General features: G+C 37.8%; 1 protein-coding gene across 4 annotated transcripts in view; it reads right to left on the reverse strand.

Annotated features, from left to right (window-relative positions):
• LOC106518586 (leucine-rich repeat and fibronectin type-III domain-containing protein 2) overlaps nt 1–6351 on the reverse strand; it is a 128389-nt gene that overhangs the window by 43717 nt on the left and 78321 nt on the right. For all 4 annotated transcript variants that reach the window (XM_014009959.1, XM_014009953.1, XM_014009946.1 and 1 more), the window contains one exon: nt 4136–4223. The gene's annotated coding sequence lies outside the window, so the exon portion shown is untranslated. The remainder of the gene's footprint in view (nt 1–4135; nt 4224–6351) is intronic.

The raw sequence follows: 6351 nt of genomic DNA on the forward strand, positions 1-6351 counted from the left end.
GAGCCATCTGGACAGGTCTCCAGTTCACCAGACACCTGGACAGGTCTCCAGTTCACCAGAGCCATCTGGACAGGTCTCCAGTTCACCAGACACCTGGACAGGTCTCCAGTTCACCAGAGCCATCTGGACAGGTCTCCAGTTCACCAGAGACACCTGGACAGGTCTCCAGTCTCCATCAGGGACACAAAAGAGACAATCAACCATCCACACTCTGTCACACTCTGTCACACAGAAGAGCTCCAGAAGGTTTCAAACTGAGAACTCTGGACTCAGATCATCTGCTGCACACAGTTCTAATCACTTATCAATAGCAATTTGCTACGATAAATTATTATTAATAATTATCATGAGGAGTCCTTAACTTTAGGATGTAGTTAGGCAATTAAATATTCATGTATGTGTAAATTTATTACCATAATTGAAGGTGAGTCGCATAAATTTATGTTTTCTTAAAACAAGTAACCCCTTGTTTGAGACTGGTCTGTATTCACACCAGAAGCAAATCACACCAGAGTTCATTTGMAAACAGACCGAGACCACCTAAAAAGTGGGTCCTGATTCAGTTGATTGGTCCACACAAGAGTTTGCATGAGTGTATTCACATCTGCATAAAAGGTCTGAACCAACAGTGGAAACAAATTGGTCCATTTAAAGTGGACCAAATGTGTCAGGTGTGAATACACCCTAACTTTTTCAAAATCAAATAGCTCTTTTGAATGACTTTATGAAACTTGTCAAGATCTAAATCATTTCAAAGAGCCATTCATCCCATCTCTATTTCCAGGAAAGGCAAAATAACACATGTGTTGTTAGTATATCAGTCTCAGAACAAAGTCAAAAATACTTTTTGGTTGATTGAAATATGTAAGATTTGGTTAGATGGACATTTTCTCTAGTTTAACAAATATGTTTTAAAATCCGTCATATTTTACACAATTTAAAAGTTGCCAGTCTGCCCTTTGATGTATAAAACTATTTCCCCCAGTTTAGTCTTGTAAGCTGTAAAGTGGGACCTGTGTTTTTCTTTGTGGAGACCTGTTTAGCCTGGTTCCACAATCATCTTCTAAAAACACAATTGAATACTGAACAGTTACTAAGATGAACCGGCACCCTTAATGACATCGCACAAAGACTGTTTAATATATAATCCAATGCAACAAATGAAAACATATTAAAGATGCTATCTGACTATAAGATGGCTTTAGTAATTTGAAAGTTACCATCTACACTAAGCTTGCTGCTTCTATTAAAACAACAGACAAGTGCAATCATGTGTTAAAGGGAAGAACTAATTGAAACAATACATGGTAAATTTCCCAAGACTTTCCAAAAACAAAAGCAACTTCTTTATTGAGTGGAAACTCATCATATTACTTCACAAGACAAAAAATATTTATAAATTTTTAACCAGTGTGATCTAAAAATATATAAGTGATTGCTTTTTTAAAAATATTCTATGAAAAACAACTAATTTCTTCTATCTCACAAGAGATTTCTCTACGGATATTCCTGAAATGAAAAACAATTTGAAACTGCTTCATTTTTAAAATTACCTTTTTGTCTATGTAAAGTTCTGACTTGATGCGGATAAACTAAAAGCCTCAGACACGAATAAATAATCTTGACTATAAAATAATTAAAATTACTGTCAAAAGATGTGCTATTCTCATATTTCTGTGTCAACAAAACCAAGACAACTTAACACTTTTCAAGTGCTCTAAAGACTCACTCGGATCAGCATGAATCCCCCTGCTGCCTGAGTTTAAGCATTGTTTTGTTTGGGTTCAGGATTTACAAAACTAGAGAGAGAAGTGAAGACAACAAAAAGTAGCACATTTATTCTGCACGTCCTCTATAAATCTAACGAGCTTTCCACTCTCCTCCTGAGAAAACACACACAAAGCATCAAAAAGCATCAAAAGCATCCATGCACTCTTGATCACATTAAATCCATCATGATGCAAAATGAGCACCAAGAAAGTAGGACAGCCTTCACTGCGCTTCAGAACTGATGCTCACTTTAAACTAAAGACATTGTTAAAAGCTGAAGTCTCATTTTGAGGCGGTACAAAACCCTAATATTACATTTCACCCTTTGCTGCACCTGAAGCTTCAAGTTAATGTTATGTTCGGTTTCTTAAGAGGAATTCATGAGATTTTTGTGGTCAGTGGATCAAATACATGCCTGCTTTAAAAAATTATCTACTTGAAAATGATTCCCTTTTAGTTCTAGCTGTTGAATTTGCACTTTCTGACTCTCAGTTTGTAAAACACTGCTTCACTGGAAACGATTTGATGTTAAATGATGCTTCCGTGTCAGCTGATTGGCAGCTCAGATTGGTAGCTTACCCATGGGCTCGCTGTTCTGAACTCACACTGCGACAGCTCAGATTAAGTAGCTAACATTAACTTGTGTCGATGAGTCATGAGTCACTTTAGTCTGAGGCTGAGCAGGGAAGGGCAGCGCTCTATACACTCCAAAGAAAAATCGACCAAAAGCAGCAGCTCTGGCCTTCAAACCATCTCGGTTTCAAATCAAAGAGGGACACAACYGGTCATACTTTTTACAAAGTTCTGCCTGATAATTAGTGTTCTTTAAAGGTTGACATGAACCACTTTCTGCTTGTTTCCAGACTTTGGTCTTTGTGCTTTTATGTTTACTACTCAGCATGAGCCGATCCATGGGCCCAGTCACTGGTGACTTGCAAACCTAATAAATAGGTGAAAAAAAATGTTGAAGCTGTACTCAGTGTTAATGTGTAAGATATGTTTAAAATGAGACATACCCTGGTTTTAAATCCCTCTTTTTCACATTTAAATCATGCAGTTAGGGTCTATATAAAGTGGAACTGCAATGCTTTGGTTTGAATTCCTCCTTATTGTACCTTCACAAGCTCCTCTTTTACCCCTTTTCTGAGGTGTGTCTCAGATCAACTCATTTTGAGGCTGTCTCTTTAAATCCAAATGAGGCACTTCACCCCCCACCCCCAGCTTCCAGAGCGGTTATTTCCAGTTTGATGGAGGGGTTTGCGACTATGTAGTGAAGGTCTAGAAAGTTTTTATTTACAAATTACTTAAGAAGACTAGTCCATCCAGCCTTACATGTTGGAGCCAGAGTCTGACCCAGAGCCAGAGGACAATTAAGACCACAAACCTAAAAAAAATGTGTATTTGCAAAACTGATAAGCCAGAGGTCTTTGACCTTGTTTAGCAGCTCCACAGCAAATACTGTAACGTTACTGCTCAAAATGTGTGACAGTAAATAGAGAAAACTAAACAGGATTAAAAATATGACCCCCAAAAAATAAAAAGATACAGTATCTATTCAGCACTAGGATAAACTAAACTTACATATTTTGCATGACTCCAAGTACACAACAAAATGTATTTAAGGACTAAAAAAGTTGATTTTGCATGATTTGTCCCCTTTAATGTTGATTTAAAGGCATCAGCAGTGCTTATACACATTTTATTTTACGTCTCCAAGCAATTTGACTTTCTTCTAATCTAAAAAAATAAATAAATAAAAAATCCTGAGCAATGTTTTTTCAGGCTTTCGGAAGCATTTCTTCTGACTTTGGCTGCTTCTATTTTTTTCCCCTTTTTCAGTGCTGTACCAATAAAAAAATATGTATGCATGAATATTATCGTAAGGAAAAGACATTYCACATTTTTGGCAAAGAAGGCTCTTGTATGCAAAGTAAGGAAGGCAGTGGATTGCAATTAAAAGAAAGTGCTTTATATACAAGCATTATATGAGTAGGAGGTGATGGTTTGTTTGGGCTCTACAATAATTCTGGATAAAGAAAAAGGCAACACAAAAGATACCTTTGTACAATTGGTACAGATTTATTTCTCTATTTTTTGCAGACTTGATTTGTAAAACCACAAAATAATAATAATAATGATAATAAATGTTTAATTATTTAGACTCAAAGCACAATGTCTGAACAGAAGGCAGACAAAGTACAAGAAGAAATTTGTGAACCGAGTCACACAGCTCACATTTATCATTTGATCTCATTAGAAGCCTTCTAAACATTTAAGATGATGCCAATGCCTGGGGAGGCTTTGAATGAGCTTTGATAAGAAAATTTATTCAGGCTTCAAGCTGAGAAAAAAAAGCACATCTTACCTATATTGTGTGGTATTGTGCCATATGGTCCCTTGGAAAAACCTCCAGGCCACACATTCACAGTCACAGATCAGGACAAACACTCAACCTACAGAGAGGAGATAAAAGCAAACGCTGCTTAAAGTCCACATCCTACACAACTCTTTTACGTGAACATGTCGGTAGTGAAGGTCTAGAAAATGAAAAGGTCAAGTGTGGTTCCTTAGCAGGTGAATACTGAATGAGCTTTCATGCATTAACAAATCACTTGATGTTTTACATGTTTGACCTTTGTTACTGTAAGTAATTCTCTGTTCTGACATGCTTTGCAAACTAAGCTATCTCATGCACATCCTGAACAAAACAGGTGTTATTATACATACTCGCCATGGGCAAATCATGCCACTAAGCTATAAAACCTTTTTAAAATTCAGACAGCAGCGTTATGATTTAGAGTGAATTATGTGCTTCTCAAACAAAAGCGTTGCAAACGAAGGGGGGGGGGGGATTTCAGTGCTTTAAGGGAAATTATTGAAATTTAGCACAGCAGGGCTTTGGCTCCCGAGTGACATTATAATCTTTGCAGTGACTTGACGAGCATTATTTGCCTCCCTTCCCTCGTTTTTTTCTCGACCAGTCGTCCCTACAAGCTGTTTTCTTTTCTAAACATGCAGTGGGGAGGCTGTGTTATATGTTTGCTTTGCAAGTCTGTGTGGGAGTAGGAGTGTGGGTGCAGATTCATGCATGACAGCGAGTACGTTTGAGCTTGGCTTCATGTATGCAGGGCTATGGACACTGCATTGACACAGAACTTCAGCGCACATTTCAAACGTCTGTTCGTCTGCAGAAGCTTTCAGAGGAAACACGTGTGATGGATGCAGGGGAGGATACGTTGTTATATGACACGGCACACCTCTTTTTCTTCCCCTGCTAATAGTAAACAGTTTTACGTTCCACTCGGTGCTCGTGCTTTTGTGTTGTTTATGTGTCTCTGTTCCCTCCTACACAAGAATCATATGGTCCTGTCTTTGTTGACGAGTCTGATGATGACATACTCTCTTTCATAAACATTCACATTTATTCTTCCCATCATGCCGCTTTCCTGTTCGCAGCTGAATTGTCCCCCAAACATCATTGCTGTTGGGATCCATTAGATGTCGGCATGATGAGCTCAAATCATGCAAATGCACATTCAGGGGTTCTGCGAATTCTGTGGAAGAAGTTGGATCCTGCTCACTAAAAGCCAAAAAAAAAAAAAGCTCTCTGTATTTTTGCAGAACCTGGTGAGATCTTGCACATCAGTTGGATTCTGCATTTTGACAGCCTAAAGGGCACAATTCGGTATACATAATTAGTAAATTAGTCAGTAAAGGAGCAAACTATTAACCAAATGAGCAACAAAATGTAAAAGTACAATTGTTCATCTTTATGCATTATTTTTAAATTTTAAGAGACACAGTCTGACAATTACTTAATGCTATTAGTTTATTTTAAAATGGAACATGACACGCTTAGTCAAGCACACGTAAAAAGTTATATATTTAATTTTTTTTCTGATTCAAGAATTTATGGTGAAACAATATTGGAGGGTGAGGAGTTTGATGCCGATTATTTTAGATTCCCTCTTTTACAGAGTTGCCATAATACTCTAAGGATTAACAGCCAGAGAATACAAATAACACATTATCATTACAAGTCTTCATTGAGATTCCATTTAAAGARGCTGCTTTGTGCATTAACCCGCTGCGATGCACATTCAAACTCGCAAAATGATTGTGGGAATTGAGACTTTCAAAGACGCCAGGAGAGCACAGTTTTATTACAGCACAACAAGCCTATTAATAACACTCGTAATGCATTTAAAATCAGTTTGCTTCTGTCAGACACCATCAGCGTGAACTCCCAGAGTTTAATTTACGAATATGAACCTATGCTCATGGTCAGACTTGTGGCTTGTAAACCTGCAGGGCATGCAGGCAATGAGATGAGCAACTTGTGGGGATGTCACAAGGTCTGAGAAAAAAAAATCTATGCACTGTAATAAAAGCTGCGTGCTGAATTATGCCCACAATGTGTGAGCTGTAACCCAGATGTTTTGAGTTATGCTGAATGTCAAGGAAACAAGTGCGCTCGTAATGAAAAATAAAATAAATCTTATTATTCATGGGGAATTTACAAGACAACAAATGCAGGTGTGTGTGTGTGTGTGTGTGTGTGTGTGTGTGTGTGTGTGTGTG

The sequence above is a fragment of the Austrofundulus limnaeus genome, unplaced genomic scaffold (assembly GCF_001266775.1).
Source record: "Austrofundulus limnaeus strain Quisiro unplaced genomic scaffold, Austrofundulus_limnaeus-1.0 Scaffold2, whole genome shotgun sequence".
NCBI classification, from domain to species: Eukaryota; Metazoa; Chordata; class Actinopteri; order Cyprinodontiformes; family Rivulidae; genus Austrofundulus; species Austrofundulus limnaeus.